This window comes from Pseudophryne corroboree, chromosome 2, assembly GCF_028390025.1.
Source record: "Pseudophryne corroboree isolate aPseCor3 chromosome 2, aPseCor3.hap2, whole genome shotgun sequence".
Classification (NCBI taxonomy): Eukaryota; Metazoa; Chordata; class Amphibia; order Anura; family Myobatrachidae; genus Pseudophryne; species Pseudophryne corroboree.
In genome coordinates, this window is record NC_086445.1 from 575,262,849 (window position 1) to 575,281,151 (window position 18,303).

Genomic DNA, 18,303 nt, shown 5'->3' on the forward strand with positions numbered 1-18,303 from the left:
TGCCTCCTTCGCATTGCTTTGGACTGGCTCGGAGATAACAATTACTATACAGACTCCACTCTAGACTCACAATTCTGTGCTCCTCTGTCTCTCAGTTACATACTACATGCCAGACCTTCCAAACTGCCCTTAAGTATCACTAATAATTTATTACTATTTCCCATTATACAGGCGTGGAGAATGGCGAGGAAGCCTCTTAAGCTTCAATATTTCTACTCGCTTTCGCTATCCCTAGTCGGCAACCTGGAGTTTCAGGAGGGGAGGGCTTTGAGACCCTTCACTGCCTGGTATTCTTTGGGTATCCGTAACCTACGCGACTTGCTTAATGCCTCCCATCTCCCGTTGTCCTTTGCTGAAGCGAAGGATAAATATGGCTTACATCCTCGACAGGAGTTTTCCTACTTCCAGGCAGTCCACTATCTTAAAACTGTTTTGCCCAACTTGACGGACTATGATCTTTTAGATCCTCTTCTTATACTTCTCCGCTCTGGCTTTTATTCTATCTCGACTATTTATGCACGCATACGCATAGAAATTGACCCTACTACGGATCTTCCAGAACTGTCCCAATGGTCCTCCCGCATTCAATCAGTCACCCCTGACTCCCTCTTAAATCATTTTCAGCTGACACTGAAACTCATTCCAGCTAGCTCGTACCAAGAAATGGCCTATAAAATGCTCCATAGAGCCTACATCTCACCTAATCGCCGACATTTAATGGGCATCTCGGAAGAAGCGAGATGCACCAAATGTCTAACGGATGGGGCGGATCTTTTGCATTGTTTTTGGGACTGTGATTTAATTAAAAAGTTTTGGCATGAGGAACATCATTATGGAACTACGACGCTAGGCGTGTCTTTCCGTTGCACTATGTCTTGGGCTCTGTTTGGCTTTTTAGCAGACCAGACGGACGTCCCTAGGGCCAACAAAAAGCTTCTTGTGATATTGTCAGCAGCTAGCAGAAAAGCTATCTTACAACAGTGGATTCATGATTCTACTCCCACTCTCTCAATGGTAACATCCAGACTATTCTTTTTGTTTACCATGGATTGGTTGGAGGCTTCCATCCATAAAGAAAAACTCACTCCAACTTTATTCCAGTGTTGGGATAATTATATTCGGACACTTCCCATGACCACTAGACAAGCACTTCACAACTGCTTCCAATCTACTTCATGGTATTTACTCCAATCTCTAGATCATCCTAACCCCTTAGGTCTTTGAATACCGCACCTTTCTATTCTATCCCCTCTTTTAGTGTTTCTTTTCTTTTTCTCTTTATTCTCCTGTATTACTGGGCTGATTGGGAAACTGATCTCCTAAATTTGGGAATATCTCTATGGATGGATCGACAGCCCGTGACCTCTAGCGAGCATTGACTACTTTAAATGTTTTAAGTATTTTCGGTTTTATTTTGTTTTGTTTTATTTTGTTTTAGTTATTGTGTCTATATCTGGAGAATTGGATGTAATATATCGGCGTCAGCAAAAGACGTCTGTCCCACGTATGTTTTTTTCTTGCCATTTTGCATTATGTTCATATATTTTATCCTCCGCTATTACTTGTTACACACACGATTTTTTTCTATTAGAATGTTTAAATGTTTTGAGGAAATTTTTTGAAAACGAGTTCTGATTTCTCCTTGTTCAGCTGTGAGACTGCCTATTCGATCTCATGCGGCCCTTTGGTAGGGTGGCAATATATCTATACTGTAATATGTTACTGTCTCATTATTCAATGTACCAAATTGCTATTTATGCATTTTCTTCTTTGTACTGCAAGAAATTGGAATAAAAATATTTTTTTTGGGGAAAAAAAAAAAAAACAACAGCAAAGCAAATGTCATGCACTGATTACATTATGTGACAATCTGGGTATAATTTTTCTTATCTATTATTTATTTGGGGCCACAAATGTTCTGCAGCGCCGCAGTACGCAGAACATAAACTAATATTACAAAGGGCCTGATTCTGAGGTGGAAGCAAAGTAGAAAAATCAAGAAACTGTGCACTTGGGTAATACCAAGCTGCACTGTAGGTGGGGTGGGTAAAACCATGCTGCACTGAAGGTGGTGACGGGTAAAACCATGCTGCACTGCAGGTGGGGTGAGTAAAACCATGCTGCACTGCAGGTGGGGCAGATGTAAGATAAGAGTTGGATATGAGTAGGATGTGTACAGTGTAATAAAGCTGTTCAGTATTTGTAGGTCACACGCAAAAACATCCAGTATTTACCCTGCCTGCAGGCAAAAAAGTGTACTTGCCCCCTTACATCGCATCATTGTTTGTCCAGGCCCTTAATACAAAGTGAACAAGTTAGACAAGTACTGTACATACAGGTTCACACATTAACACCTAGATAATAATGGCAGGTGACCTGTCCCTGTTACTGTTTATATAGGTTACTAATTATTTTTTGTATCTGCTCTCCACAGCTTCGGAAAAATGTCAGCTAAAATGGATTTTTTCCATGTCTGTGCTCAAACCATGACCCGATCTCTTACCAGTAAGTAGTTAAAGCTTTGAAATGATATATACTGTATGTTGAGTTGCTTCTGCTTATCGCATTACTTAATTGTAAGAAACAGATGCACACTAATTTTCTATGATTTTTAGAGAGGGGAAACATGGGAAAATCAGCCTGAACCCCCCAAAAAGTACAAACTAACATTAGATAACAGTAATTTAGAATCTTAAAAGGTGTCAAATGGCTGATTTTTTGTCATTAATTAACAATAATAAAAATTAATAGGAAGCTGCTGTTTTTCAGCAAATTAATGCAATAAAGATAAAGTTGGGGCATAAAAATGTTTGTTTGTCATTTTTGCCAAATGTTAATAACACCTGTAATTCCCACCTGCAAGCCTAAAACACCAATCTCAACAATACAACACCCTTATATACCAGTCTATTAACCCATAATTCTGCATTTTGCAGAATATCATCCCAAATATAACATTTAATGATTGGACAAATTAAGCGATTTAAAAAACGTCTAAGTGTCTAAATAATCATTAGTGGGAGGGTCCCAGAGGTTCTGAACATATGGGGTAATTCAGACCTGATCGTAGCAGCAAATTTGTTAGCAGTTGGGCAAAAACCATGTGCACTGCAGGTGTGGCAGATATAACATGTGCAGAGAGAGTTAAGTGCCCTACACACTTAAAGATTATCTGTCCAATCTTTCTGGTTGGAACAAAAATCTGGCAATGTATGGGAGCAAATGACAATTGACCATTTGCTCTCAATCACTGGACAACAGACAAAAATGGACTTTCAAACTAATTGGTTAAGTTTGTTTCATTAAAACAATTGATCTTAACAACCATTTCTGTCCATTTTCTGGATTTTGGGAGCAAATGGTTGATTGTCATTTTCTCCCAGACATTGCCAGATTTTCTTTCCAATCAGACAGATTGGACAGATAATCTTTAAGTGTGTAGGGTCCTTATGATTTGGGTGGGTTATTTTGTTTCTGTGCAGAGTAAATACTGCCTGCTTTATTTTTACACTGCAATTTAGATTTCAGTTTGAACTCACCACACCCAAATCTAATAGGCCCTACATACTGGCCGATATTCCTCAAAGATATGAACGATCTCGTTCATTATTGAAAGAGATAACGTTCATATCCTTGAGTGTGGAGTCACCAGCGATGAATGATGCGCGGCCCCGCGCTCGTTCATCACTGGTGCCCCGTCGGCTGTACATGCAGGCCAATATGGACGATCTCGTCCATATTTGCCTGCACTTCAAGTGGAGCCGGGTGACAGGGGGAGTGAAGAAACTTCACTCCCCCCGTCACTGCCCCCCCCCGCCGCCGGGTCGCCCGTCGGCCGTATACTCCGTCGGACATCTTTATATGTGTAGGGCCCATTACTCTCTCTGCACATGTTATATCTGCCTCCCCTGCAGTGCACATGGGCCCTCATTCCGAGTTGTTCGCTCGCTAGCTACTTTTAGCAGAAATGCAAACACAAAGCCGCCGCCCTCTGGGAGTGTATCTTAGCATAGCAGAATTGCTAACGAAAGCAATTTCCTTGCAGTCTCTGAGTAGCTCCAGACCTACTCCTAGATTGCGATCACCTCAGTCCTTTTAGTTCCTGGTTTGACGTCACAAACACGCCCAGCGTCCGACCAGCCACTCCTCCGTTTCTCCAGCCACTTCTGCGTTTTTACCTGGCATGCCTGCGTTTTTTAGCACACTCCCTGAAAACGGCCAGTTTCCGCCCAGAAACACCCACTTCCTGTCAATCAGCAGAGCGATTGAAAAGCTTTGTTCACCTGTGAGTAAAATAGCATAGTTTTGTGTAAATTTGCTTAGCGCGTGCGCCCTGAGATGCATACGCATGCGTAGAACTGCCGGATTTTAGCCTATTAGCAATTCTGCTAAAATTAGCAGCGAGCGAACAACTCGGAATGAGGGCCATGGTTTTGCCCAACTGCTAACAAATTTGCTGCTACGATCAGGTCTGAATTACCCCCCAAGTCCTGACATTTTTACCTTAAGGATTTCCCAAAGTTACAGCTGCTCAGGGGCTGCATAGAAAAGGATGCCTTAAGTCCTACGGAGAGTAAACATGGCTATACTTGCACAGCTAATTATATAGCAAAAAAAATGGTACCCACCCATTTTGAGCTGAATTCACGGCTAATTAAATTCCACCCACAGTGTGTGATATACAGTGTAGTACTGTACATAGAAACAGTCTACCAGCCACAGTGCCCATCAACAGCAGCTTCCGAATCCAAGACACTAGTGTGACTGTTGTTTTTATTTACAGGCGTTGTCATGGCATCTGACAAAATTAAAGACAGCTTCAGGAGAGTTCAAGTGAGTTGATAAAACATCTGTACATCAGTCTAGGGAATGTGAGAAAGGCTGAGTCGCATGGCTCTGGCATACAACAGTTGGGCAGTACGGATGGTGTAATGGTTAGCATTGCTTCCTCACAGCACTCAGGTCATGGGTTCAATTGCCACCATGGCCCTAAGTGTGTAGGGTTTGTATATTCTCCCTGTGCTTGTGTGGGCTTCCTCAGGGTACTTTGGTTTCCTCCCAAAATCCAAAAATATACTGGTAGGTTAAATGGCTCCCACCAAAAATGAACCCTAATGTGTGCTTATACATGTAATTAGGGCAGACTAGATGAGCCAAGTTGTTCTTATCTGCTGTCAAAATTTCTTTATTCTAACAGTTATTAATATTTGGGTGGGGTCTGTGTTAAATAATTTTTCACCGGGGGCGTGGCCCGGCCGGCATCAGGGAAGGTTGTGTTCTAGTGGAGCTCCGGCCTGTGTCTCCTTAAACCTGTGCCCTGCCCTGACATTTATTAACCCACAGGTCGTTTTACACCCTCTCGAGGCAGCTGTGCTTCCCTGAGTCCATAGGTTAGTGCTGCGGAGTCGGGGGGGGGGGGGCACGTTGCCCCCTGCGGATTGCAGCCTACCTCTGCTGCGGGAGCCGGGGCCTCGATTCCGGAGACGGGCCGCTGAGGAGGAACGCCTGCTGGACCTGGAGCAGCCGCGTAGCAGATCATCTCTTGGACGCCACTCCCCGCCGCAGAACACTCCACCCGACGGGCCGGGATCCCGGACGAAGACCGAGCACAGCGGGACCCGCTTAAGGTAAAGCCCGGGGCGCGCGTGTCAGGCGGCAGCCATCTTGGGGTTCACGCCGCTCGGCGCCCGGGCCCAGCAGCGCAATCCGCAACGGTCCTCAAGAGCTCCTGGGCCCTGAACCCCCTCACCTTCACCCCCAACGCTCCCACCGGGCTCCCCATCTCTGCCTGGCAGCGGTGGACGACGGCACGGGCCGCGGGATGTCCCAGGCTTGAAGGCTGGATGGCGGCCATCTTGGGACTGGCATCGCCCTCACTATTATCCAGGAGGGGCAGCACCCGGAGAGCAGGCACACAGAACCCCTTGCAGCATCCCCCCCTGGCCCTGCTCACTCACAGTTCCTGTGTATGCTGCCTACCCCCACTGAACCCTGTGCAGGGTCTAGATGAATGTGGCTGGCACCGCTACCTCCCTCTGCATTATCTCCACGTCCAGCTCCTCCTGCACCGTCCCACTGACGCACCTACGACACAGCGGAGCCTGGATTTTTCCCATTCTGTTAACTGCTTCTACCGTGAGTTGCAGTGTCGAAACCCCATGGCTACACGGCCTCACTGTTTCTTTACTGCAAGTTTACTTCCATATTGATGGCCGGCTAGCCACTTAGTTTCTGGGGTGACGTGCTGGCTCTGGCCCTGACGGGATGTTGCTCTAATCACACAACGAAACTTCTGATGTCTTACTGGCGTGACTAAGGTGCCTCATGGTGAAAGGTAAGAAGGGATTGCAAGGGAGAGGAAGGACGTCGCATAAACTCACTCCGACGCGTGCAATGGATACTCCAACTTTGGCCGATATGAGGCAATTTCTCCTTCCCCAGGGCTCCGCCCCCACGATGGATGTCTCCTCGCCTTCGACCCCGCGTCTCTCGCCTGTTTCGAACTTGGCTTCTCAAGTGGGGTCCCATGGGGCAGGCTTACACACCACGACGGATCCGGGAAGCCTCTCTCAGATTCTGAACCTTCTCCAGGCCCTCCCAACGAAGCAGGACTTTGAACATCTGGAAGGTAGGGTCAGAGAAACTGTCCGCTCAGAGATTGCCGTGGTTCAGGCAGAAAAAACACATATTGGTTCCCGCCTGTCTTCGTTGGAAGGCTTCTCTTCAGACACGGCAGCAGCACACAACGCCCTTAGGGCCACAGTTCTTAAGCAGGCGTCTAGCCTCCAACAGCTCCAAGACCGCGTAGAAGATTTAGATTACCGCGGAAGGAGAAATAACTTGAGGATTCGGGGGGTCTCGGAGGACATCTCGCCAGACTGCCTCATTGACTTCCTTACGACAGTTTACAATGAACTGCTGGGCCGTGATCCTGCTTCAATAATCGAGTTCGATAGGGCCCACCGAGCCCTGAGACCCAGAGGAGCACCGTCCGAACGCCCCCGCGACATCATCTGCCGCCTACATTACTACACAGAAAAAGAGGAGATCCTCCGCAAAACCCATCGTATGGATGTGACAGAGACTGCTTCTCATAGGATTCAGATCTTCCAGGATTTATCATGGACGACCCTTCAAAATCGAAGAGCTCTACACCCACTCACTGCAGAGCTTCGGAAGCTGGGCATTAAATATAGATGGGGCTTCCCTTTGGCCTCCAGGTCTCGCAAAATGGGAAACTGTACTCCTTTAAAGACTCCTCCGATTTGCCCCTTTTCTGCCAAGCTTTGGGTGTGCCGCAGGTCTCTCCCGGATTGGCAGGAACCCCTGACTTATGGTGTTCCACCAGAACTCTCTCACCCTGACAATGACTGGCACCTCGTCCACCGTAACCCGAAACCCCCTAGGGAGCAGCGTTCCCTCACGCAGTCAGCGAAGAAATGAGGGTCTCTGCTTGGTTCGGGACATTTACTTTAGCAATTTTAAGTGACCCTTATTTAGTTTACAAGGTTTACTGACGACTCGGGGGATTTCCTTGCCGTTCGGCGCACTCTCCCTCGGAAGGCGTGGTCGGGGCATCGGGATCGTACTCGACTCGACGAGCACTCATCTGACCTGACTGGGTTGGTGGTATTTGTTTTCAGTTAAATGCTATATCTCTAAAATGTTTCTCCCCCCCCCCTTTTTTTTAGTTGTGTGATCGAACTGTTAGATATATACCTGCTTGTGATGCCAATTTCCCTGTCGGGGCTGGGGCTGACACTGACCCCCAAGATCGCCCCCGCACCGCCCGAGTATTCTCGGTCTCCGATGCGACTAACGCATCCGAGCTCCCGAGAGGCGGTAGTGTGTTCTATTCTTCAGTCCCTGATTTCATCGGCTGATTTTTGATAGAGTTAAGTTCTTTGAACTTCCTTCTTCATGTTCTCTTTGCCTCTGTTTCATTCTTTCTCTCTTTTCTCCCCCTCTCCCCAATGTGTGGTTCTCTGTCTAGTGAGCTGTTCTGCCCTCCTTGTCGGACTCAGCGCTCCCCCTTGGTATCCAGACGATGGCGGATCACCCCAAAGTGACAACTATAAAATTGGTTTCCCTTAATGTGAAGGGTCTCAATGTCCCGGAGAAACGCTCAAGGGTGCTTAGAGACCTCTTTGCATTTAGGGCTGATGTAGCTTTTCTACAGGAAACGCACTTTAAAATGGGAGCGGCCCCAGTTCTCAAAGACCGTAATTACCCACACTCCTTTTACAACAACAACAGCAAAGGTAAATCTTTGGGTGTCGCTATTTTGCTATCCAAATGCTTGCCTTTACGTGACATTACGTCTGAGTCTTTGGAGGAGGGTAGAACGCTTCTAGTGAAATGTAAACTGTTCGATCAGCTGTATACGTTTATTAATCTGTATGTTCCCAATCAATCACAACCTAGCTTCTTAGTGAAGGCTCTCAATCATATTGCCCCCTTAGTTGCGGGTATACCGGTTATTGGAGGTGATCTTAATTGGACTCTCCAGCCGGTAGTGGACATTTCTGGGACCCCGACAAGGCCCTCCCTATCATCGCACCGTAGAGTGCATCGATCCCTTCACGACCACCAGCTGGCTGACACCTGGAGGCTCCAACATCCTGGGGACAGGGATTACACGTTCTATTCCAGACCACACGACACCTACTCTAGGTTGGATTATTTTCTCCTACCCCATAGATTTTTGCACCTAGTTAGGGAAACTGATATTGGCCTAATTACCTGGTTGGATCATGCTCCTGTCTCCCTGACCCTGGAGACGTCCTATCCACACTCCAAACAATGCACTTGGCGGTTGAATGATCAACTTCTAACGGATACGAGGTTCCAACCCCAGCTACTCGAGACATTGGAGAATTATTTTATAACTAATGAGACGCCAGATGTCTCCCAGGTCACGGTGTGGGAAGCCCACAAGTGTGTTCTGCGGGGGAAGCTCATCCAGCTAGGTTCCATGCTGAAGAAAGAAAGGCTGGGGGAAAAGACTACTTTATTCCAACGGCTGAGGGACTTAGAGACAACACATAAGACGAGCCCGTCTTCATTGGTGCTGACCACACTGACCGAGACGAGAGCAGCTCTCAACACCCTGCTGTTTGCAGACATTAAGAGGGATTATAGGCTCTGCAGAAACCGCTTTTATCAATGGGGTAATAAACCGGGGAAGCTTCTGGCTAGGGTGTTCCGCGCGCAAATGGCCACGCTATTTATCCAGTCGATACAGGATGCGGCGGGGACCCGCCGCACCCTCACAAAAGATATTGCTGAGGCCTTCCACTCTTACTACACTAAATTATATAATCTTCAGGAGTCTGGAACCCCTGGATCACTATCGGTTACCCGAGACTTGGTGGAGGGATACCTTAGTGCCACGGGACTTCCTAGAATATCAGAAGATGATAGCGCTTGGCTAGACTCCCCCTTTTCTCTCCCGGAATAGGAACAAGCTCTTAAGGAGACCCCTTCTGGGAAGAGTCCGGGCCCTGATGGCTATACCGTCTCTTATTATAAGCTTTTTAAGAATTCCCTCTTACCTAAAATGCTATTGGCGTTCAACGAGGTTTCCGATAATCGCGGTTTCTCACTTTAATCACTAGAGGCTTTCATCACGGTCATACCAAAGGAAGGGAAAGACCCGACCCAATGAGCCAGTTACCGCCCGATATCCCTCCTCAACACGGACATCAAGCTGTTTGCTAAACTTATAGCAAACAGATTGAAGCTACTACTCCCCAATATTGTCCATTCGGACCAGGTGGGTTTCATACCTGGGAGGGAAGCCCGTGATAATACGACCAAAATCATTGATTTGATGCATTTAGCCTCGAATAGTCATAAACTGATAGTGGTGCTTTCTACCGATGCCGAGAAGGAAATTGACCGAGTTGATTGGGTTTTTATGGAGGGGGTCCTGCGACACATAGGGCTGGGACCTGTCAGCTTGAGCTGCATTTTAGCACTATATAATTTCCCAACTGCGAGGATCAAAATTAATGGAGACTTGTCCCGTCCAGTTCCGATTAGGAACGGTACTAGACAAGGATGTCCCCTTTCGCCCCTAATCTATGTTCTTTGCATGGAGGCTCCATTAGACTAAATCCCAACATCTCGGGACTCATGGTGGGGGGCAGGGAATACAAACTCGCGCTGTTCACTGATGACCTGTTAGCTATTATATCGAACCCGGTGGTCTCAGTCTCCAACCTGATGTCCAAACTTGATAGATATAGTTCCCTGTCAAATTTTAAGATTAATCTGATTGTATCACAGCCCTCACAAGCTCTTGATGGCCTCAAACAATCCTTCCCCTTCCATTGGCATCCCTCTAGCTTTAAATACCTGGGGGTCACCTTGCAAAAAGATCTATCGCGCCTTTTCGATGAAAATTTCAAAAAATTGCTTACCTCACTTCGCTCCGAGTTCCCGGACTGGGGCAACAGGAGGTTATCCTGGGTGGGGAGGCTCAGTGTCATTAAAATGAACATCTTGCCGCGAGTCCTCTATCTCCTCCAGGCGCTCCCGGTCTCCATTCCCAAAGGTTGGTTCAGAGATCTTCACAATTTAGTCCGGGATTTTGTATGGGGGGACAAGCGACCTCGTTTCCAACATGCCATTCTTTTTCGTCCTAAACATAAGGGTGGTCCTCAGCTGCCGCACTTCACACTGTATTATGAGGCTGTTATTCTCCATCGAATCTTGGAGTGTTCACGCCCACACAATATGAAACAATGGGTCCATATTGAGGGAACTGCGCTACCCACCCCCATTGCTTAATTCCCTTGGCGCTCAAAGATACCACATATAGACCATCCTACTATTGGCCCCACACTCTCGCACTGGAATAGACTTAGGGTTCTCCCGTATATTTCTTCTAAATACTCTCCTCTGACCCCACTGTTCTATAACCCAGATTTCCCGCCGGCAGTCTCAGGCCGGGGATTTGGCTCCTGGAAACTGGTGGGGGTGACGCGTGTTGGCCAGCTGGTGGAACGTGGGGAGATAATCCCCTTCCCCTTGATGCAATTAAAGTGGAATCTCCCGCCTTCGGAGATTTGGGGGTACCTTCAACTGAAACACTTTGCCCTGGGGAGTGATATCCGCCCAAATCTGACTAGACCTCTGACGATTTTTGAGAATCTATGCTTAGATCCATCTCACCCACTGCACTTCCTCTCAAAATGCTATAGATCTTTGATCGTGAACAAATTTCCAGATCTCCCTAAATATGCCAAAGATTGGGGCCATGACACACAGATAGACCTGTCAGAGGAGGACTGGGAGAAGTGTTTCCAAGCCACCTTTGTGAGTTCCTCAAGTTATTCAGTCCTCGAATCGCACTTTAAAGTCTTATCCCGGTGGTACAGGTGTCCCTTAACCCTGGCTAAAATGTTCCCTGATGTACCCGACACGTGCTGGCGATGTAATACTGCAACGGGCTCCCCGATGCAAATCTGGTGGGACTGCCCCACACTTCGTCCATTTTGGGATACAGTTATTGCTAACTCACAGATGATAGTGGGTTCGGAGGTTCCTGCTGAGCCTGCCTTCTGGCTTCTCAACTGTGTTACATGGCCCCTGTCGACCTACAAAAACTCTTTGTTAAAATTCCTTAATAGCGCAGCTAAAGCGGTTATCCCGGTTCGCTGGCGGTCCACTGACCCCCCTACTGTGAGGGAGTGGGTGGCCAGAGTGGACTGGTATATGTCTATGGCGGAGTTGCGGGTGACTCCGGAGTCCCATCGGAGATTCACGACTACTTGGTCCCCTTGGCTGGAATTTAAATCCTCAAAAGCTTGCATAACATTGATACTTTAACTCGGGTCCCCCACAAGGGTCCCTATTTCCGACTTTTAGTTGTCATATTTTCACTCGAAGTTAGATGTTGATATTTCTCCTCCTTGACCCGACTGGATCTGAGAAAGTCCACACTGTCTCTGCCCCCGACCCCCCGCCCCTCTCTTTTTCTGAATCTCTTTTTCCACCCTGTACTCTTTTCTGTCCCTTACTTCTTTATTAGTTTTAGTGTTAAGAAATGACTTGGTTTAGACAGCCTTAATTTAGAGAGGCCGGATTTGATCTCGGTCGGGAGATATTAACCTGGACATTGAGTTTATTCATATCTGGCCATATTGTCTAGGTTTAACTGTTACTGTTTACACCTAACGGATTGTGTTTCCTTGTATTATCGGTTGAACTATGAACGCTGTCTCACTTGCCTTGTTATTATACCATAAAACAATAAACATTTATTGGGAAAAAAAATAATAATAATTTTTCACCTCTTAAGACAAATTACCGGTAATATTTTTACATTACTAAAGTTACCCCAACAGTAATTGCTGCAGTGTGCGTACAGCATAGAGACTAATAACCTGTCCTTACATTATTATGTCTTACTGTCTTACATTATTATGCACTTTCACTATTACTTTAATTAGGCTGACCATATTATCCCTTTAACCTGGGACACTCATGAATTACACAGGTTCTGTGGCTGGCTGACTACAAGCCTACATTTCACCTGGTTTTAAGCAGCCACAGAACCTGCGTAATTCAGGAGTGTCCCAGGTTAAAGGGATAATATGGTCAGCCTACTTTAATCCCTATCTATCCTTCCTCTGTTGTGGAGAGAAATCTATATAATCAGCTTTGACCTGTCCTGAGGTCCTGAGGTGGATTTATGCAGCGGGGAAGAGAGGGGAAGGAGTCGAAACAATGGGTTGCAGAAAGAAAGGGCCAGGGAAAGTGTTGGGGGGAGGTGACCCTCGCCTCAGCGGTCACTGTGTCTAATATACTAGTGTATGTAATGATGGAATATTGTTCCCATTACGCTAGCCACCACTGACACCCCCACCTCTGCTTACCCTAGTCTGCTGATGGTCACCTGTTATCTTGTTATCTTCTGAATTAAATGTAATAAACCTGTAACATTTATTAAGTAGCTTGTATTGGTGGTTACACTCTATATTCCTCCTAAAATGTATTTTCTTCCCTGTAACACAGTACCATCGCAGACTAAAGCAAATGGAGAAAAAGAGAAATAAGTAAGTGACTTTCGTAGCTGCAGAATGCTAATATAACTATTGTCCACTCACTCATCCTTTCCCATCTCGACTATTGCAACCTGCTTCTTACAGGCCTCCCTCACTCCCATCTCACTCCCCTTCAATCTTCTTTTCTCGCTGCTCCACATCTGCCTCCCCCCACTGTCAAGCCGTAGAAACATAGAATTTGATGGCAGATAAGAACCATATGGCCCATCCAGTCTGCCTTACACCTACTCTCCTTCTGCTACAGAATACTCCTCAAACCCTCACCTCATGTACAAGGCCCCCTCCAGCTCCACTGCTTCCTACATCTTCAACCTCATCTTTATACATACTTTCTCCCGCCTTTCCTCCACTCTAGTAACTACAGCATTTTCCCATTGTCTTTCCCTCATAATTTTCATATTTATGACATTCTACACTGTTTGCGTTGTGTACGTAAGTACCTATACGTTTGTCACATACAAGGTTTCTCTTCTCTTTATAGGACCAAGACTCCATGCCCCTCATGGGAAAGTGATATTTCCTATGAGAGGTTAGCTTAAAAAACATCCCAAAAAAATATCACTGGGGGCTATTGCTGTACTGAGGTGGATACTGAGGCCAGCTGTTATCATGTGGTAATTTTCTTGACTCTGGGAGAGGCTGGTAGACTGGAAGAAGTGTTGGTACTTACCTTAGGTGTAACTGTGGGGAACAAACCCTTTATTACCATTTGCTACCATTTTATCCGGTAACTCCCCTCAGCTACACCTAAGGCAAGTACTAGCACTTTCTCCAGTCTGCCATATTCTTCTGTCCTTTCATAGAGCTTTACCACATGCTCACAGCTGACCTCAACATGCATTTCAGTACGAAAATTCCCCCCAACCCTCCACCCATTGACTCAACTCACATGGATTGGAACTTCATTCTGACCTAGGAGCCTGTGGCTGGGCAATGTCAGGTGACACAACATATTCAGCCTGCCCAAAGACCATCACTACTTTGCCACTTATCCAGCTGAGGAATGTGAGCAAGCTACCAGGACCAGCTGTACCTGCTTCAAATCTGAGACCTTTCCGCCTCCCACAGCTAAAACCAGGAAGCCCATGCATCTGATACTCCTGCACTCAAAATGAAGACCAGCACCCCCTGAGGTTTCATGTCATCAAGAAACTGTTACATACATGAACCAGGACAGTTAAGTGGTCTGGAAGTTTATTACATTGTTCCAATTCATGAAAAAAAAAACACAGGATTTTGGTACCTACCAGTAAATCCTTTCCTCCTAGTCCATAGAGGATGCTGGGGTTCAATATAGTACCATGGGGTATAGACGGGTCCTTTGGGAGCCACTGGCACTTTAAGAGTTTAATAGTGTGGGCTGGCTCCTCCCTCTATGCCCCTCCTACCAGACTCAGTCTAGAAACTGTGCCCGAGGAGACGGACATACTTCGAGAGAAGGAAATACACTGATAGTGGTGAGATTCACACCAGCTCACACAAACCAAAGAAAACATGCTAAGAAGCATGAACCTGAAGCAAACACATGCTAACTAGCATGAACAAGAACAGCAACAGCTGAACCAATACTTAACAAGTAACAGTGCAGGAAAACGAAGCACTGGGCGGGCGCCCAGCATCCTCTACGGACTAGGAAAAAAGGATTTACCAGTAGGTACCAAAATCCTGTTTTCTCTTACGTCCTAGAGGATGCTGGGGTCCAATATAGTACCATGGGGATGTACCAAAGCTCCCAGTATGGGAGGGAGAGTGCTGAGCCTCCTGCAGAACTGATTGACCAAACTTTAAGTCATCAGAGGCCAAAGTATCGAACTTGTAGAACTCAGCAAACGTGTTCGACCCTGACCAAGTAGCTGCTCGGCAAAGTTGAAGAACCGAGACAAACCGAGCACCCACCCAGGAAGAACCCACTGAACAAGTAGAGTGGGCCTGTACAGATCTTGGAACTGGCAATCCTGCCGTGGAATAAGCTTGCTGGATAGTTAGCCTGATCCAGCGAGCAACTGTCTGCTTAGAAGCAGGACACCCAATCTTATTGGGATCATAAAGGACAAACAGTGGGTCCGATTTCCTGTGACGAGCTATCCTCTTCACATAAATCTTCAAAGCCCTCACAACATGCAAGGACTTTGAAGCAGCTGAGGTGTCAGTAGCCACTGGAACCACAATAGGTTGGTTGATACGAAAAGCTGACACAACCTTTGGAAGAAATTGTTGACGCATTCTGAGCTCAGCTCTATCCTCATGGAAAACCAAGTAGGGGCTCTTGTGTGACAATGCCCCCAATTCTGACACACGTCTTGCAGATGCCAAGGCCAACTGTGTGACCCCTTCCTTGTAAGAAACTTTACGTCCACCTCCTGTAAAGGCTCAAACCAATCCGACTGCAGGAACTGCAACACCACATTAAGATCCCAAAGTGCCGTAGGAGGCACAGAGGGTGGTTGGATGTGCAGAACCCCTTTCAAGAATGTCTGAACCTCCCGGAGAATAGACAATTGTTTTTGGAAGAAAATGGACAAGGCTGAGATCTGGACTTTTATGGAGCCCAAGCGTAGGCCCACATCCACACCTGCTTGCAGAAAGAGGAAAAAACGCCCTAGTTGAAACTCCACCGCAGAAAACTTCTTGGATTCACACCAAGACACATACTTTTTCCAAATCCGATGGTAATGCTTAGACATTACTCCCTTCCTAGCTTGGATCAGAGTAGGAATTACTTTGTTAAGAATGCCATTCCGAGCGAAGATCTGACGCTCAACTTCCATGCCGTCAAACGTAGCCGTGGTAAGTCTTGATAGATGAATGGCCCCTGTTGTAGAAGGTCCTCGCGAAGAAGAAGAGGCCTCGGATACTCCAGTAGTAAATCCAGAAGATCTGCATACCAAGCCCTCCTTGGCCAGTCCGAGAAATGAGGATCGCCAGAACCCTTGTTCTTTTTATTAGCTTGGGAATCCTTGAGATGAGCGGAAGTGGAGGGAACACATACACTGATTGGAACACCCACGGAGTTACCAGCGTGTCCACCAACACTACTTGCGGGTCTCTTGACCTGGAACAGCACCTCCGAAGCTTCTTGTTAAGGTGAGGTTACCTCCGCGAACACCTCTTGATGGAGGCCCCATTCTCCTGGATGGAGATCGTGTATGCTGAGGAAGTCTGCTTCCCAGTTGTCCACTCCCGGAATGAAGGAGGATTCTTGTTACCTCTGACATTGCAGCTCTGCTCTTCGTTCAGCCCTGTCGGTTTATGTAAGACACTGCAGTTACATTGTCTGACTGAACTTGAATGGCTTGATCTTGCAGAAGATGTGCCGCTTGTAGAAGGCCGTTGTATATGGCTCTTAGTTCCAAAATGTTTATCGGAAAGGATGGCTTCCTGACTTGACCACTTTCCTTGGAAGTTTTTCCCCTTGGTGACTGCTCCCCAACCTCTGAGGCTTGCATCTGTGGTTAGAAGAATCCAATTTCGAATTCCGAACCTGCGGTCCTCGAGCAGGTTCGGAAGTCTGCAGCCACCAAAGGAGTGAAATTCTGGCTTTTGGTGACAGGCGTATCCGCTGGTGCATGTGAAGATGTGATCCCGACCACTTGTCCAGGAGATCCAGCTGGAAGAATCTTGCGTGGAATCTTCCGTACTGCAGAGCATCGTAGCAGGCTACCATCTTTCCCAGGAGGCAAATGCACTGATGAACCGATACCCAGGCTGGCTTCAGGACATCCCGGACCATTGACTGGATCATCAAGGCTTTCTCCACTGGTAGAAACACCCTCTGTACTTCCGTGTCGAAAATCATCCCCAGGAAGGGCTCCTTGTTGGTTCCAAATATGATTTTGGAAGATTCAGGATCCACCCATGATCCTGTAGCAGTTGAGTCGAGAGAGTGATACTCTGCAACAACCTCCCCCTGGAAGATGCCTTATCAGTAGATCGTCCAGATATAGGATTATGTTCACTCCCTGCTTGCGGAGGAGTAGCATCATTTCTGCCATGACCTTGGTGAACACCTTCGGTGCTCTGGAGAGGCCAAATGGCAGGGCCTGATACCATGAATTCCTTTTCCTCCAGACCTGAGATCACCGCTCTCAGAGACTCCATCTTGAACTTGAACACCCTCAAGTGGGGGTTCAATGACTTTAGGTTCAATATTGGTCTTACCGAACCGTCCGGTTTCGGTACCACAAACGGGTTTGAGTAGTAACCCTTGTTGTGTAGGTGAGGTGGGACTGGAACAATGACATTTGTTTGTACCAATTTTTGAACAGCTTCCTGCAGAATTGTACTTTCTGTCATAGAAGCTGGTAAGCCTGAGTTGAAAAATCTGTGCGGTGGGAGTTCTTGAAATTCCAGCCGGTACCCCTGGATAACAATATCTTGTACCCAGGGGTCTAGGCATGATGTTGCTCAGATGTGACTGAAATCTTCTCGCTCCCACCTGCCTGATTTCCAGGCTGGGAGGTCCACCATCATGCTGAAGTTTTTGAGGAAGCAGAACCTGGTTTCTGTTCCTGAGAACCTGTCGCAGCAGGTTTTCTGGATTTTCCATGACCTCCTTGAAAGAAGGTGGGGAAACTTTTTGAATTTTGGGGTCCGAAAGGACTGCAGATTAGGTGTAGAATAAGATTTTGTAGCCGGTGGAGCTGTGGAAGGAAGAAATGTTGACTTACCCGCCGTTGCTTTGGATATCCATGTATCCAGTGTGTCCCCAAACAAGGCCACACCTGTGAAGGGTAGGTTCGCCACACTTTTCTTGGATTCTGTGTCCACCGACCATTGCCGTAGCCACAGTCCTCTGCGTGCCAAAAACGCCTTGATTGAGGCCCTTGCATTAAGCAGGCCAAGGTCCTTCATGGCTTCTACCATGAAACCTGCAGACTCCTATATGTGATGTAAAAACAAGTCAATGTCACTCCTATCCATGGAATCTAATTCATCAAGTAAGGTGCCTGATCACTTTACTATGGCCCTAGAAATCCATGCACAAGCGATAGTGGGTCTCAGAGCCACCCCTGTAGCAGTGTATAGTGATTTGAGTGTAGTCTCAATCTTTTGGTCCTTTAAGGAGGCTGTTCCAGGGACAGGTAGAACCACCTTCTTTGACAATCTAGATACAGAAGCGTCCACTGTAGGTGGACATTCCCACTTCTTTCTATCCTCTTCAGGGAAAGGGAAAGAAATTAGTATTCTTTTAGGGATTTGGAATTTTTTCTCTGGGTTTTCCCAGGTTTTT

At 46.8% G+C, this 18,303-nt stretch overlaps 1 protein-coding gene across 5 annotated transcripts in view; it reads right to left on the minus strand.

Moving 5' to 3' along the window:
* C2H1orf216 (chromosome 2 C1orf216 homolog) overlaps positions 1–18,303 on the minus strand; it is a 273,069-nt gene that overhangs the window by 18,865 nt on the left and 235,901 nt on the right. The window contains exon 1 of one of the 5 annotated variants that reach the window (XM_063954461.1): positions 12,885–12,907. The exons of the other annotated variants lie outside the window; for them this stretch is intronic. The gene's annotated coding sequence lies outside the window, so the exon portion shown is untranslated. Of the gene's footprint in view, positions 1–12,884; positions 12,908–18,303 lie in introns of those variants that run through there. 5 annotated transcript variants of the gene reach the window in all.